This window comes from Brachycentrus maculatus, unplaced genomic scaffold (genome assembly GCF_059751285.1).
Source record: "Brachycentrus maculatus isolate JH-2025_06_01 unplaced genomic scaffold, ASM5975128v1 h1tg000055l, whole genome shotgun sequence".
Lineage (NCBI taxonomy): Eukaryota > Metazoa > Arthropoda > Insecta > Trichoptera > Brachycentridae > Brachycentrus > Brachycentrus maculatus.
This window is the reverse complement of record NW_028280809.1, coordinates 2,026,219-2,044,826: the sequence shown is the minus strand read 5'-3', so window position 1 is coordinate 2,044,826 and position 18,608 is coordinate 2,026,219. Positions and strand designations below refer to the sequence as shown.

The window sequence follows — 18,608 nt, the reverse complement described above, 5'->3', positions numbered from 1 at the left end:
AGAAAAGGCTTTAAAAGGGTGAACATCTCTTAGAAGGCAACAATTTGCAGACACTTCGCGGTAATAATAAGGAGGAATCTCGGGACTTTGTGTCTCGCATTATTGAATTGAATATACAAAACTTTTCTTTCTGATGATTACGTTTTTGTACGAAGGAGTTTGGTCTATCGAGTTACAAAGAGTTTCTCATTTTTTACGGGTCTGGAGCATTTCGAGAATACCTCATCCGTTTTCTAGGGATGGAAAGATTGATAAAGACATAGAAAGGAGAGTGAATGCTGGGAACAAAGTGAATGGTGCACTGAAATCAGTTATAGCAAATAAAAGCCCATCAGTGGAAGCTAAACTGGCAGTGCACAACGGAGTCCTGGTTCCAACTCTAATGTATGGAAGTGAAACATGGAGTTGGCAAAAGAAGGATGAAAGTAGACTGAATGCAGTCGAAATGCGATCTCTCAGAAGAATGTGCGACAAAACTATGTATGATAGATGTGCGAATAGTGAAATAAGGAAGGAATGCAAAGCTGAGATAAGCATTATCGATAAAATTAAGAAAGGTGTGTTGAGATGGTTTGGACATGTAGAACGAATGAGTGAGGAAAGAACGGTAAAACAAATTTATGAGGCGAATGTTAGTGGGAAAAGAAGCAGAGGAAGACCGAGAAAAACATGGCACGATCAGGTATGCCAAATACTTGAAAGTGGTCAGGTTAGGAGTCGTAACAATCGGCAGGTGTGTATGAGGAGATGCATGAACGTGGAGGAGGCGAAGAGTATTTGCAGGGACAGAGTGGTGTGGCGTTCTATTCTCTCTGCCTACCCCTGCGGGGAAGCGGCGTGATGGTTAGTTAGTTAGTTCTCATCCGTTTTAAAATTGGACAAAGCTCTACTTGTGAATGTGATGTGAAGCATACACAAGATATCCCTCATTTAGGGTGGGTATAATTTTTTAAAAGTAAATATTTCAATTGGAAACAGAATGTGCAAAAGAAGGTATGCGGTTGACAAAATTGATAAGGCAATAGGACGTAAAGATTTATCATATTTAGTGGTATCTTATTTAGAAAATACGACAAGACGAATGAGACAAATAATTGAACTTAGTGACAATTCTTGACTGATATAAGATATTGAAATTGTCTCTATTGTATTGAGTTGTTTTTAGAGATCAATCTCATTATTTTTTGACATCTTATCAAAGATGAAGAAGAACATGGAAGTCTGGGCATTTACGGGGCTGACGACAAATAAAAGGCTTCTTTTCATCTCACCAATAGATGTCTCTAGTTAAGTTCTAATTCAATAACAAGGTTTCTAAATTGGTTCACATATATAGAACTTCCAAGAATTTAAGTATTGTGGTTGTCAATAATGGGTAGAATTGGTGAATGTTACACGTGTGTAAAGTGACCACTTAAACCAGCCTGTGGCGGTAGTCATCCCCGTAAATGCCCAGACTTCCATATTCTTCTTCATCTTTGATGAGATTTCAAAAAATAATATGAAAACTAACTCCTATAATTGGTGATAATCCAGATTTGTGAACAAATATTTGGACACACTCAAAATGTTGTAAATCAACCTTATTCATTTATTATTCACGCTATAAATCCTTGTACATAATAGGTAAAGAGAATTTTCCAAGACAACAAATTTATATTATTTTTAAAAAATATATAAATAAAAACAGTTCGTTATATTACGTACTATCTTATATAACGGTATAGCAAGAGAACCGTTGCAAATCGAATCAGTCGATAATATATCTTGCCAATGGTCTTAAATGAAATTTGAATACGCTATAATTTATTCTCAATATTATTAATATTTAAAGCATTTACTTTGTGGTTAGTCATTTTTAATATACGTTTAACCTCGGCTCGTAACGCATGTCTGTATTGAAAACTATAGTGCATGTTGGTCTTCGGGTCGACCAAAAATCGCATGTGTTAGACATTTTGTGTAGTTTTGAGTGTGTAAATGGTGCTATGGTGGTGAAGGGTAGTATTGTTTGCATGCTGTGTTAGTGATTGTCCTGACGAAGAGACGGGTACGTCTCGAAACCGGTAGACGTAAAAATCTCGGTGAGTGGTTATATACTAATTTTATTAACGCTATAATTTATTAAGTTTATGTAACCCAGAGGCTAGGGAACACATTTAAACAATCTACGTTTGTAACACATTCTCAGAACGAGATAAGAAAAGTTTGTCTGAACTATGTAATGAATCCTTCCGCGTTGAGTTTTGATTTTCTTAGTTTATACCACTGTGTAATCTCTATCTGGACTATTGGGCATGCAGAACAGGGGCGGTTGGAGGCGTCTGAGATGTGGTTGACGCATGTAGGGGATTCATTAGTCGGAACATGTAGGAAACAACGAGGTCTCCCAAGCAAGGCTGGGGAGCCTAGATGCTTACTTAATAAAGTAACAAAACAGCGAGCCAAATGGATAGGCCACGATACAAAACATTCTGCTTGCTGCGATTGCGGAAGGCATATGTGGAAGCACAAGCTTGATCTAACATACATGGACTAAAGTATCGCCGACATACGATGTAGCGGTTACGCCAAGTTGAAGAGACAAGTGGAGGATAGAAACGGGTGGAGACTGACCATAAAATAAGCAAACCATCACCACACAGATAGTAAAAGTAACCCATGAAGAAGAATCTCTATTAAAAAAATCATCACCGATATTAATTTATGGAAATTCGGGAAAATGTGAATCAAAGCGACACGCGTCGTATCGGCGCCATGATTTGACGACATAGAATATTTTCAAAATATCATCTTTTTATACTTTTTACACAAACTTGTCTTATTATATTTATACCAATGACAGCCCTTTAAATGTCCAGTTTTTCATATACTCCATTCTATTTACAATTTCATTTTCGATTTCTTTAATATACATTTACATTGAAAAATACCTTACAACTTTTTGAGTGTGTCCAAATACATGTTCACAAATTTGAATTATCTCTCCAACTATAGGAGTTATTTTTCATATTACTTTTTGACATCTCAACATAAAAAGCTTCTTTCATCAAACTATTAGAGATGTCTCTAGTAAAATTCTAGTGATTCAAGCAAAATGTTTCAAAATGGAACCATATTTATATATAGAAATTCCAAGAATTTGAGTAGTGTGGTTGTCAATCATGGGTAGAATTGGTGAATACTACACGTGTGTAAAGTGATCACTTTAACTAGCCTATTACGGTCGTAAGTCCCATAAATGCCCAGACTTCCATATTCTTCTTCATCTATGTTGAGATGTCAAAAAATAATAAATACACACCTTCATAACATACCTATACTTCTTTTTTAATATTGGTTCTATTCAATAATACACATTAAATAAATCCCCATACAAACGAATCTAATCATAACGACGTCTTCTATTCAGTCATCATTTTATTCACATTACGTTAATATCTATTTCTTTACGTGAATTTTTTCGGATAAAATATTTTATAAAAAAATCAGTAAAGCACTACAATAAACGTATCACAAACTATACGAAAAATCTTTTTATATAAATCACAAAGTCTTGTTAATAAAATGTTACATTTATGCGACATTTCTTAGAATTCGCGTACTAAAAAGATGAAGAGTTGAAATATATTAAGCAAAGTAATAAATTAACGTCAAATTTAATTAATTCATCCGTTACTAGAGGCATAAACTACGGGACAATGAATATTACTCAGCAATTTATACATAGTCAGGTATAATGCCAATTCATAGGATTAAGGTTCAGGTCAGAGATCCTTCCGCTAGCCATGATGATTATCAAAGGACGACGAACTGTATATAGGTTGACATCCTGGCAAACTGGATCACCAATAAAAACAGATATTCTTGATCAGATGGTACCTGAAACGGAGGGCTGATCACCTTTCCTTCGTGTGTAAACGATCGAGATAACACTGCGTTTATATGAAGCAGTGCCCTATGCACCATTGGGGTGCGGATAAGGGTTTTATTATTATTATTATTACTTGATCAGATCCTATGTTTAACCCTTACGCACCCGCATCGTTTTTTTTAAGACAAATCAAAATTTGATAATGAATTATTATGCCATTTTAGGAAAAGTAAATACACTCGAGGATAGGCAGTAGGGTTGGGTAAGTAAAAGTCATAGTAGGCACTGGTCGTATTTCTATATGGAACGCGAGTAATCCAGGGTAGGCATTGCTTTTCTGCCTATATAGAGCGCACGTCTGTGAGTATGGTAAACTATTACTATAATTTACAATTAGAAATGAAATAAATACTAAAAATTAATTAAACATTTGATTTTAATCTTTCATGAAAAATAATAGAGAAAGTGGTCTAGAAATATTATGTTTCATTTAAATAAATAAATAATTTTTACACATAATTATAACTCGATGTTTTAGAACAATATATTTCAAAAGAGTTTTTGTTTTGGCCGTTTTATTTTTCAGCAGAACGAAAAGGATAAAAAATGTGGACTTATGTAGAAGGAAAATTCGAATTCATTTTGCTAGCACACGTGGGTTTTATATCCTGTAAAACAAAACAATGACAGCAAAAGTCGCTGGTTGAAAATGTGGACATCAGTGAATTCGTTATTTAAAAAAATATACCAGGTATTTTTCCAACGCATATCAAATAAATATTAACGGCATATGTTAGATATGTTTGATTAGCATTTTTTTCTAACCGAAGAAGATGAGATTGTGTAAAAAAAAGGATGGAAGTAATAATTATTACACAATTATTTGGGATTATTACATCAATTTTTATTTATTACATCAAACACTGGATTTCATCCTAAGGACGATATATTTTTATTTGAAGGGAATGTGATGAAGGAGCAAATAAATATTTAAGTAATAAACTGTAAATTTATAAAGTTAAGGGGAATATCTCATTACAAATATTTTCACGGGATATTTTCTTTGAAATCAAAGAATAGAAAGGTATGTAAGTATTTTAGAAGAATTTGACGAATTTTAGAATTAATTTATAGTTTATCGTTCTAGAAAGATCGCAGAAAAGGAATTTCGAATATATTCACACGTAAACGCGATACGAACAATATTTTTTTTTTTCAATCCGAATAACTGAAAGAATTTTATTTTTAATCCTTATTTTTATAACGTATGTAAATTTAAAAATTGACATTATTTTTAATGTAGAAAATGAATAAACAATTCTAAAAAAAACTTTAATAAGCAAACACAGAATTCATTCCACCGGAGACCACCGGAGAGGTAACATGTCTGGTGACGCCCGATTTTTTTTAAAGAATGTATATTGGATATTTTTTTGTTTTTTTAAAACATACATGGAAAAATATTTTTCTTTTTAAATCTTTATAATCTTATTACCTTTCTATAACTTATCTTTTAAAAGCCATATAATTACTTCGAAGAAAAACTCATTTTTCAATGCAAAAACGGCGTTTTAAGAAAACAATCAACTGCGTAAAATGTTACCTGGATTTAGAGAAAATTAAGTTGCGACTTAACGAATACTGGTCCTTAATCTTAAAAAAAAAAATAAAGCCGAAAAAACCCCGTTTCTTGAAATATCCAGTCAATAAAATAACACATTTAACAAAATTTATTACGCAGCTAAATACAAAAACCTAAATCAGTTCAAGCACTCGAACGGGTTTAATTAGCAGGCGAAACCGCAATTAGTTGGGTTTCAATGGAAAGAATCCCCTTAACCCTCTGCCGACAGGTGTGCAGGTTTAAGTTCTCCGTTTTAATTTTTCAATAACGGAATTTTAGCATTCCGTATGAAGACCCGAACAAGCTACTTAAGCCAGAGGGATTATTAAATATGACAAAATTATTTTAAATGGACCTTTGTAGATTGTTTGAAAAAATATAGACACTCATATATTATTTTTATATTTCATAAATGGATTAGAGCGCTCACTGATAAAATAAATATAAATTGAATTTTTTTAATGCAAAACAATATCTTGACAGCTTAAAATATTATTTATAAGATGTTAATGTTTCTCATTTATGAAAGAAATTAATCTTTGCAGAGATAATCGAAGTTTCATTAATTGATTCGGCAGTCACTTTGTGGTAAAATCTTTGCATTTTCGAAAAAATCATTCATTTTCAAACACGTCACAATAGATTTTTTTGAATAATATTTACAAAGTGAAGCTTAAATTAGAATGAATAGAAACTATTGTGTCGGGTTGTGGTCCCGTGGTTAGTGTTGCGGACTCTAAGTCAGAGTTTGTTGGTTCAAACCCACTCAACCACAATTTTATACCTATTTTTAATAATACGCCGCTTAAGCTCACAGAAATAGTTTGAAATTGAAGTATTTTTGTACATAATAAAAACACAAATATTTCTCTTTTATTTCAATTAATCAATTTATTTAAAATACATTTGCGATTTCTCAATGACGAAATATAAAAGACAATACTTATTTTCTCTGGCAAATGTTCTTTCATACATTCGATATATTCGTCTTTGGCGATCGACTGTCAAATTGTTTGTTTTATCATGGTTTTTTTGACAGTCAAAACATTATATTTTACTTTCGACAAAATCAAATTTAAATGTTATATATTATTTTAATATGCCCATATGTCAGGGTTGTAAAATATAATCCAGAAAACAAATTCCAGTCGTTATTTATTTAAAATATAACCTGGAGCTGGTATCCGGAACGCTGAACTTTTCATTGGATTGCAATGGAAATTTACCAAAGTTATGAAGAGGAATGTCAAACAAAATATTGACATGTCAAATTGACCCTCCGCGATGACGCTTAAATGAATACCGTCAATCATAAAAATATATTGAAAAACTTTTATGACCGTATCCGAACCCCATTTTTCCTCTTCTTTCTAACTTTCATCCTCACCTAATGGCAAATAAGGTACTGCATCGTATAGAAGCAGTGTTATATTGATCGTTAAAGAAAGATCGTTTAAGAAAAGTCGTTAAAGATCAGACTTAAGCTTTAGGTACCAGTTCAGAGAAAATATAAAATACATATCAAAATTTAAAAAATTACATAATTTATTAGGGAATCGAACCCGGGACCTCCAGCTCGGTAGCCAGACGTACTGACCACTACACTACGGAGGCAGCAAATAGACAACAACAAATTGAATACAGCATTCATAGGTACATACAAAATATAAAAATAATGCATTGTTACATAGATCCATACAATATACATACTCGTATATACAATAACAATACAATTTATTCAGATTGTTAATAATATTTAAAAATAATAACATTGTCTGATAAAGTACATTGTTAATTGGATTCATTATTTCGTAAACGTTAAAAATCAATTTCGTTACTGTATCAAGGTTGTTATTGTGTTGAAAGATTTGCCGTTTATACCTTAAATGCGTAAATGTAATACGAAAAATTCCAATTTACTCAGGAACAAAAGAATTAATCTACATTCTTCACGTTATTCTCACAGAAAAAAATATTTATCTTAAAAAACTTTTAATTGAGATATATATTTAATATGGTTTTCGAAATACATCATTCAATTATTTTATCAATTTTAAATTGTCAGATTTCTTGGAAAATTTTAAAAATAATTGAAAAATAATACTACCGTAATGAAATTGAAACGGAATTTTCTGGAACAGATTTTTTGAATTAAATGTTATTTTTCCTGGATAAACTAATCTATTCTGGTAACATGGGGCATAGAAAAAAACAGAAAAACGGAAAGTAGCCATGATACTTAAACAATAATGTCTTGCGTAAGAAGGTTAAGTAAGTGCTTACATAGAAAAAATAAAGAAAACTTCGTGTTGATTCTAATCGTGTGGAAGTCGAAAGGGTTAAACAAAGTTTGTAATGAAATTAATTAAATTATTAATGATCCACGCTTAAATTTAAGAAACAAAGATCCAGACTCCAGCTTGATTCGCAGGCCACAGCAACGGTTAACCTTGATACTAACATGAAACACAGTTCCCTAATAATCTTATTTAAATTGGGCTTCTTAATATTCCTACTGCGGGTAGGGCGTACTACAATCAGACATTGGTCCAATTGTAAATATTTAATACCACGGAATAAAAACAATGTTTCCGGCAATCGAAAGTAGGTACCTACTTTTGAACTTATCGAAATTATTCAGTAACAAATATTATGCAGAATATGGCACATATAAAATATTCAAAAATAAGTTATTACAATAATGACAAAAAAACGACAGTTGATTCTGCAGTCACTTTGTGCTAAAATCGATATAATTTTTATTTAAGTCATACCTACTTGATAAATAGATTACAATGGATTTTAAAGAAATATTGGTATTTACCAAGTAAAACTTTCATTAAAAACAACAACAAAAATAACATTTTGAGCGTGTCCAAATACTTGTTCACAAAAAGTATTTGTGAACAAGTATTTGGACACGCTCAAAATGTTGTAAATAAATTGTCTGGTCAAATTATAAGCTTAAATAATAAAAATGAAAATGGTATTTTCTGGCGTTTCTCGTGTGTGTGATTATAATCCAGGATTCGGACCTCACATACTAATATAAGAGTTTCTGCTTAATAAAAAGCTTCTTTACATCTCACCATTAGATGTCTCTAGTGAAGTTCTAGTGATTCAAGAACAAGGTTTCTAAATTGGTTCATATATACAGAACTTCCAAGAATTTGAGTAGTGTGGTTGTCAATAATGGGTAGAATTGGTGAATGTTACACGTGTGTAAAATGATTACTTAAACCAGCCTATGACGGTCGTCAGCCCCGTAAATGCCCAGACTTCCATATTCTTCATCTTTGATGAGATGTCAAAAACAAAAACAACAAAAATGTTTAAATATTGCAGATTGCTTTATGTTCTATTTTCCCATGCTTAGGGAATATTGTTAATCAAGTGATCATTCATAATAAATCATTTGTATCTTAAAAACATATTTGAGATTTATCCATAACTAGTTCTCGTTATGGATAAATCTCCATAACGAAATGTGTTGTGAACTTTTTTTTATTCACACATGTTTTCAACATTTTACCTACACTTGCTCGTACATATGTTTTATAACTTCTTTCTGGCTCCACCCCAACTTATAGTCTTTGTAGACCGTTAAGGTCAGCTCTCCTCGTCCTCAAGCTGTAGGTCCTTCTGTCTTGGACAACGTCACCTAGGCCATACCTTCGTATCATATTTTTTTTCTGCGCCATCCATAAATTATTTGATCTTCCTCTCGATATCATTCGAGGAAAACCCACGGCAATTGCCTGGTTCACGATATGATCAGGTTCTCTGCGTCCTATGTGCCCATATTATCTCGATTGCCTTTCCTCTTCCTTACTATCGAAGTCTATTACATCCAGGCTTCTAGGAATGCGTGAACTCTTTATTTTATCTCTAAAGGACACCCTGGTTGATTATCTAAGCATTCGCGTTTCAGCAGTTGCTAGTTGCCTAGAGTAGGTTTGTCAGATATAAGTTAAAAAATTATTTTACCTAGAAAGAGTTTTATAAGATAATGGGTAAAAAAATTGCTATGTAACTAAGTAGTGAATATTATTTTTTGACATCTCATCAAAAAGAAGAAGAATATGGAAGTCTGGGCATTTACGAGGCTGACGACCGTCATAGGCTGGTTTAAGTGACTTTACACACGTGTAACATTCACCAATTCTACCCATTATTGACAACCACACTACTCAAATTCTTGGAAGTTCTATATATATGAACCAATTTAGAAACCTTGTTCTTGTTCTTTTCAGCCCCGTAAATGCCCAGACTTCCATATTCTTCTTCATCTTTGATGAGATGTCAAAAAATAATATAAAAATAACTCCTATAATTGGAGATAATCCAGATTTTGTGAACAAGTATTTGGACACACTCAAAATGTTGAGTAGTGAATGGTATGCAAAAACAATACTAAAAATATTTTGATTGTCCATTGTCCATGAATGGTTCACCTGCCCTATACCGTATACTCGTACGTACAATTTTCATTTGGCAGTGCCTAAGATGGTTCACAGGTTTTTTGTCGTTTTTTGTGGGGCATTTGAATAATTTAAATTTTGAATATTTAAGGAAAAGGCAGACGGTGGAATTGACGGGGGAATAATTTGCGTTTAAAACGACAGGACTTTTATGCAAAGGCTTTCCGGCGTGAAATGAATAAGTTCGAAGGAACATCGATACCATATCCGAGAAGCTTTTAATTAACGAACAAAAAACTACCAAAGAAAAATATCCCACAAAGCGTGCCGACAATCCAATGAATAAATCAGAACCCCATTTTGCGGGAGAAATAGAAATTGTTGAATTTTCTCGAAGAAAAGGAAATTCAAATCGATAATGGAAGATCATATTATTGTAAAGTCGTACAAAATTATTAGCTTGGAAGCTAAAAAAAAGGTCTGAACTTAAAAACAGTAGAAGAACATTTCTTATTCATTCTTGAAAAAACATTCAAGCAAAATTGTATTGAAAATACCTTTCTTACACCGTGGGGCCTGAAACTTTTGGCCCGTACTACGTTTTTTAATTTTCACTGCCGGATTTCTTTATTTCTTTATTTTTTTATATTTTTTTATTTATAATTATTTTATAATCTATTTATTTTATTTTCTTTGGGTTAACAACAGCGACATATGTAAAACAAAACAATTAAAAGATATATATATGTAATAAAATACCTAGGTACCTACCTATACATTTTATTAAGTACTTACAAATAGTACCTAAATAAAACAGTTCTACCACCAGATGTCGCATGCGTCGCACAGAATAAAACAAAAGACATCCGATAGAAAAAATATAATATTCTGAACTGTCAGAATCAGATAGATAGATTGAAAAATATTATAAAGATAAATTAAGAATAAGCTTTAATTATAAACTTTAATTACAAAGCAACACATTGTTTATTTTATTATTATACACCCACTTTACACATTATTTACAACCAATTTACAAAGAAAAATATTAACACGTTATAAAACGACAATAAAAGTTTATTCTTAATTAATCTTTACAATAATTTTTATATCTATCTGATTCTGACAGTTTCAGAATATTATATTTTTTTTATCGGATGTCTTTTGTTTTATTCTGTGCGACGCATGCGACATCTGGTGGTAGAACTGTTTTATGTAGGTACTATTTGTAAGTACTTAATAAAATGTATAGGTATTATATATATATATATATATATATATATATATATATATATATATATATATATATATATATATATATATATATATATATATATATATATATATATATATATATATATATATATATATATATATATATATATATATATATATATATATATATATATATATATATATATATATATTAAACAAGCCAATTAAAGTTAACCACAGAAACATAAAGATTAGTACAAAATATTTAGTGTAGATCTAGCAAATTAATGAATGTGTGTATGTGTGTGTGTGTGTGATGTTGATTCTAGTAGGGATATACATACAATGCTGAGAAGCATAGTTTTTAAAGATCCTGAGAGGACAATATGCTCACCATTCGACTTTTCAACTCAGATTTTCCGCAATTGAAAATGTGAACTTTTAGGAGCAGGATTAGTATTTCAGGAGTAATTTAAACACCAATTTGTGTGTCTCAATCCATTTTGCAATACGACATTTTTTAAATACAATAATTTCTAAAACAGAAACATATTTGTTGCGAGGCCCATAAATTTATTTTAATCGTGGAAGCATTTGAACAAGGAAAAATAATTACATTTCCACGTTTGTATTTTAAATTAATACATGGTTTTGGGATTAATGTTTGCTTTCTTTCCTGTGTTTATTCTCCACTGTTTATTTTGGAGAATTATAAATTGAAAACCTGTTGCGTACATATGGTACATGTATATCCACTGCATATATTACTAACTACACATTTCGTGTTAGATATGTAAATTGCCATTTTTTCACAATTTTCGGAAGGAAAGCTTCATTTTCAAAGGATAGCATTTACTTTCATTACAAAATTCAGTAATTTTAAGTATACTTCAAAAAATACATTTAAAAATAATTTTTTATTATTATAATATTATAACAACCAAAAATACACTTAAATTTAATAACTCTCCAAAGAGATTAAGTGTATGTGCTTGGAGAGAAGTTTACATCGAATATTTATTAATTTTACTTTATTAAGGATACATTAATATGTAATAATACAATATTTATTTTAATTTTACTTGGCAAATACCACTATTTCTTATAATCTAGTGTAACACGTTTTTCGACGCATTCCGTATAATTTTCAAATGATGCGGAATGCATCGAAATACGTGCACAATAGATTTAAGGAAGACAGTCACCAACCAAACCTTGGAAAGCGTATAAATAACCGTATAAAAATCATTTTGTATCACATTTCTACGTTTGTCTTCCAAACGAAATCGGAACCGAGGTATGTATAAGAGTTGGGAGTTATAAATGCTTTCATTTCGCTCACTCCTTTCAAGAACGTCATAAATCAAAAATCGTCAATTTTCAGTTGTGCATGTTTTTGGAATGCCCAGAAAATGTACTATACCTCAGCAAAAGTGGCATATTTTTAACTTAATATTTACCCGCTACAGGGCAGAAAGTGTTGTTTTTGCATTTTGAAGAAAAGGTATAGTTTAATTACTTTTTTAAACACACTAAATATTTTTCAAATGGAGAAAAAACCTTCAGGTTCTACCTAAAAAGATGTGTTACACAGTAAAAAGTTCAATAAGTGGCTTGATATTTATTTTTAATACATAGTATTATATTTTTAAACTTTAAAAACGCTCTCCTGAAAAATCTAGTTTTTTGATTTATGACGTTCTTGAAAGGAGTGAGCGATTCCTACGTTCAACCTCCAACTTTGAACTCCATTATAGCAGAGCCGACCTGGTTTACAGTAAAGAAAATATTAATAATTCATAAAGAAATGTTTGCTCACTGGTCGCTAAAAAATAAAGGAGCTTTTGTCTTGAAAAATTCCTTTGAAAATACATATTAAAAATCTTTATGATAAAACAGTGGACGTTCATAGCAGGTTAGTCACTCAACCGTAAATAATGTATGAAAACAAAATCAGTAAATATCTAACAAAAGAAACTAATTTATGTATTAAAAACGATAAAACAATTAATAATTAGATTATGTTAGGATAAATTATGTTTATATTTTTAATTTTATGATAAGGTTGATGATAAAAGGCAGATAAAGTAATAATTCATTATTTTTATCGATTCACAACACGCGATTGTTAGAAATTTACTTAAACTAAAAAAACTTTTCGTAGAATTTTATCGAAGAAATTAAAGACAATATTTTCTTTACTATCATAAATTTTCTACCTATAATGTTGAGATAGGTACCGCGTTATCGCAGGGAACATAATAAGGGGTTATTGTTTTAAATTGTATTTTTATATTTTAACCAACAAAAATAACAAACAAATCATCTAAAATTAATATACAATTTAAAAACATTGACCTGCTACAATGTTCCCTCCGATATATACATATATATATATATATATATATATATATATATATATATATATATATATATATATATATGTATGTGTGTGTGTGTGTGTGTGTATATATATATATATATATATATATATATATATATATATATATATATATATATATATATATATATATGTGTGTGTGTGTGTGTGTGTATTTAAAGCTTTTTTGTTTGCTTGCTGTTGTTGTTCGAGCCTCGCCTATACCTCACACCGTCATACAAGCTAATAGGGGATGTTTTTCTTTTCTTTTTTTAATTATCTCGCCCTCGCCAATTAGCTAGGTAACAAGGTAGCCGCCCCACCCCTGACCCCCGCGGGTACGTACAGATTGGTAATTATTTTCTTGCCTCACTAGGCTGTAGATAAACAGCCCGGAAAATCTGGATTAAATGAACCATAACACCTAATTGAGTTACGGCAAGCAATTTACGCCCATAATGATCCACGAACCTACAGTATGGGAGCCCGTATCGAAACTATACGTTTCTCACTAATTGGTAGCTAGTATTCAGTGGAGGATATCGTATGCTTGGCAATTCTACGTCATAAAAATATGTATATGTATATACTGTATACATATTGAATTGTTGGATAATACTAGTATATCCAAAATTAAACACGGTTATTAAAATTGAATTCAACTTTTATTTAAATATATCGCTCACTCCTTTCAACAACGTCATATATAAAAAATCATCAATTTTCAGTTGTGCATGTTTTCGGAATGGCCAGAAAATGCACTATATCCCAGCAAAGGAGGCATATTTTTAACTTCATGTTTACCCGCTACAGGGCAGAAAGTGTTGTTGTTTCATTTCGAAGAAAAGGTTTTGTTTAATTTTTTTTTTTAAATATACTTAATATTTTTCAAATGGAGAAAAAACATTCAGGTTTTACATTAAAAAAAACTGTGGAAAAATAAAAAATTCAAAAAGTGGCTTGATATGTATTTTTAATACATTTTATTTTATGTTTAAACTTTAAAAACGATCTCCTGAAAAATCATGTTTTTTTAATATATGACGTTGTTAAAAGGATTGAGCGATATATGCTAATATGTGACGCGTTTCGTCTTATCATTATTTATTTACATTATCAAACACATTAAGTATAATGTCTTAATAAGACGAAAGGCGTCACATCTTATCATACATATTTTTGTATGTAAATAAAAGTAGAATTTAATCCAATTAACGTGTTTAATTTTAGATATATTACCCAACAATTCAAAACGGAATTCTACCAACTGTCTGCAGTTACAATAAATATGCTCGTATACATATTGTTATATAGATAAACATTATTTGTCCGACTCCCTAGTGTAGTGGTCAGCGCCCTAAGCTACCATGCTGGAGGTCCCGGGTTCGATTCTTATAAGGGTCGAATAAATATTAGTAATCTCATATTTATTTATTATGACCCTGGACTGGTACCTGAAGTGCAAGGTTAATCACGTTTCCTTCGCGTATTTAATGATCAAGATAATACTGCTTCTATACGATGCAGTGCCCTATGCACCAAAAGGTGCGAATAAGGGTTTAAAGAAGAAAATATATATATATATATATATATATATATATATATATATATATATATATATATATATATATATATATATATATATATATATATATATGTGTATATATATATATATATATATATATATATATATATATATATATATATATATATATATATATATATATATATATATATATATATATATATATATATATATATATATATATATATATATATATATATATATATATATATATATATATATATATATATAAGTTTTACATACAATACATAAAGTTCATTTATTTCTCCATCACTTTCCTAAAAGTTTTGAAAACTGAAAACTTATATATATATATATATATATATATATATATATATATATATATATATATATATATATATATATATATATATATATATATATATATATATATATATATATATATATATATATATATATATATATATATATATATATATATATATATATATATATATATATATAAGTTTTACATACAATACATAAAGTTCATTTATTTCTCCATCACTTTCCTAAAAGTTTTGACATATCCGAATTAATGTTTTTAAAAACAAAATTTAAGTTATTTAAAAACATAAATTCGGAATATAATGTTATTTTAAAGTAATATAATATAATGTTCACATTTTGATACATATATATATATATATATATACATATATATATATATATGTATATATATATATATATGTATATATATATATATATATATATATATATATATATATATATATATATATATATATATATATATATATATATATATATATATAAGTTTTACATACAATACATAAAGTTCATTTATTTCTCCATCACTTTCCTAAAAGTTTTGACATATCCGAATTAATGTTTTTAAAAACAAATTTTTAGTTATTTAAAAACATAAATTCGGAATATAATGTTATTTTAAAGTAATATAATATAATGTTCACATTTTGATTTCTCAACATAGATGTAGAAGAATATGAAAGTCTGGGTATTTACAGGGCTTACTAACTGTCACAGGCTGGTCAAGTGATCGCTTTACAAAAGTCTAAAATTCACCATTCTACGCATTGTATATATTTCCAATACATCCTTTAAAAATCATAATAATACTTAGGCAGTTAAAAAGAAAAAGCCAAAAAATATACTATGCTCAAGTTGGTTTATGAATATTCCAGAATGTACCAATTTAAATTACTAAACGTGTTTTTATTTCAATTGTGATCCAAGTCCCAAAGGTCCAGTTCATGAAACACGCGAGTCTTAATTTCATTTTTCATTTTCTGAAGCACGTGCATTCAGGGCCCTAACGATGCTTCATTATTTGCACCGTACACTGGGCAGCCTTCGCCTCTCCGTTGCACTTTTGTTACATTAGTGATGCAGCGAAAAAAACATGGTAATCCAATTATTATTATGCCCCTAGGTATCTCAGTTTTCACACCATCGCATCGCGCAGAAAAAAAGTTTTTTTTTTTCCGAAATGAAGATGTGCAAGAATATAGAGATATGCACTTTTGAATTAATTTTCGATAAGGAGCTTTTTATGCGTAAAATTTATTTTTTATGTATTTTTATGTGTCCGCCTGCGTGGTGTAATGGTCAGCGTGTTGAGCTACCGCGCTGGAGGTCCCGGGTTCGATTCCCAGGGGGGGAGGTGAAAATAAATATTAGTGATTTAACACTGTAATATTAATTTAATATTACCTTGGACTGGTTCCTGAAGCGCAAGAGTGATCACCTTGCCTTAATGTAAGTAATGATCAAGATAACACTGCGTCAATTTGATGCAGTGCCCTATGCACCATTAGGTGCGGATAAGGGTTATAAATAAATACAAAAATTATGTGTCGGGTTGTGGTCCCGTGGTTGGTGTCGCGGACTGACGAAGTCAGAGTTTCTGGGTTCGAACCCACGCTACCACAATTTGATACCTATTTTTATTAACGAGCCTCTTAAGCTCACAGAAATAGTAGAAAATTGAAGTATTTTTCTATTACAAATATTGCTCTTTAAAAAAAATCAATTCACTAAGAAATATAAACCAAAACGATGCTTACTTATATCGCCATATTTAATATAAATGGTAAAAGAAAAAACAAAGTAACGAAAATTTGTTTGCTTATTTATTGATTTGGTATTAGTTTTGTGGAAAAACATAACGATTTATTTTATGTTTTTAAAACACATACGATCATTTGTATTAATGTACTCGTAAACTAAACACAGCTAGTTTCGAGAACTATAAATGTTTAGTTTACCAGTTTAGTAGTAAATGTTAAGTCTCATCAACAGATGAAAATACAAAAAAAACCTTAAAAAAATAACTGAAAAAAACTGAACAGAAATCTGAAAAATGGTCTAATAATAATATTTAAATTACTTGTTTTCGTTTTCGTTTAAAATATTGTAAAAACGAATAATACCCAGAATAATTTAGATTTTCCGAGATCTCATTCACTGGGTAGAAAATTATTCGGGTTAATGTACAATTGTTATAACGTCATTTGTATTCCTTATTATTTCCGGGGTTTTTACCCTCCTGAAATTTTAATTCACTGATATATTCGTAATATGTTATTTCTTCACATATACAATCTTGATAGTAGAGTATTTTATTTGTCAGTGTCACAGTTAAAGCATATAAGTCAGTTTTATGTATTATGGGCGACGCCGACAGTTTTATGAATATTTAATATTAATGGCAGATTATCGATTATCTAAAGAATAGGGTTGATGGGACACACTTGTACATACCATAATCGATTCAGAACAATTATTCAAGAGAACATATATTCCTTTTGTTTTGTGTTTGTTTAGAAAACCAAGTGATGAAGTAAAATAATACACAACATTTTGAGTGTATCCAAATACTTGTTCACAAATCTATATAGATGTCTCTAGTGAAGTTCTAGTGATTCAAGAACAATGTTTCAAAAATTCATATATATGTAGAATTTACAAGAATTTCAGTAGTGTGGTTGTCAATAAAAGGTAGAATTGGTGAATGTTACTTGCTATGACGGTCGTCAGCCTCATAAATGCCCAGACTTCCATATTCTTCTTCATCTTTGATGAGATGTCAAAAAATAATATAATTTGATTAATTGATTCGGGGGTCACTATCTGGTAATATCTATCCAGTTTTTAATTAATATAACTTAGTAAATAGCGCTATTATCGGAAATAGTGGTATTTACCAAGAAAAACTTTAATTAAAAATCAAATAATACACGCAATATTATTCCGTTCAACAGATTGCCTACAATTAAGGTACAAATAACGTTAAATGAAATGCGGTTTGAATATCTTTATTTGAATTTTAATTGGAGATGTAGTTGTAATTTGCCTTACTTTTGATGTACAAGGCTTATTTTCGTAAAAAGGATTTTCATTTAACCTAAACAGCTTTTTGTAATGATAGGGTAGGATAATTGGCTGTGGCCTATTCATGGGAACTTCTCCGTTTCTGTCTAAGTGAAGAGAAAATCTCAGAAAACTCAACACGAGAAGACAAACTATCA

The 18,608-nt window shown here is 30.0% G+C and overlaps 1 protein-coding gene across 3 annotated transcripts in view; it reads right to left on the bottom strand.

The window, feature by feature from the left end:
- The window catches only part of LOC148311880 (hexosaminidase D-like), a 122,813-nt gene that overhangs the window by 34,628 nt on the left and 69,577 nt on the right, over nt 1–18,608 (bottom strand). The gene's annotated exons all lie outside the window — the stretch shown is intronic.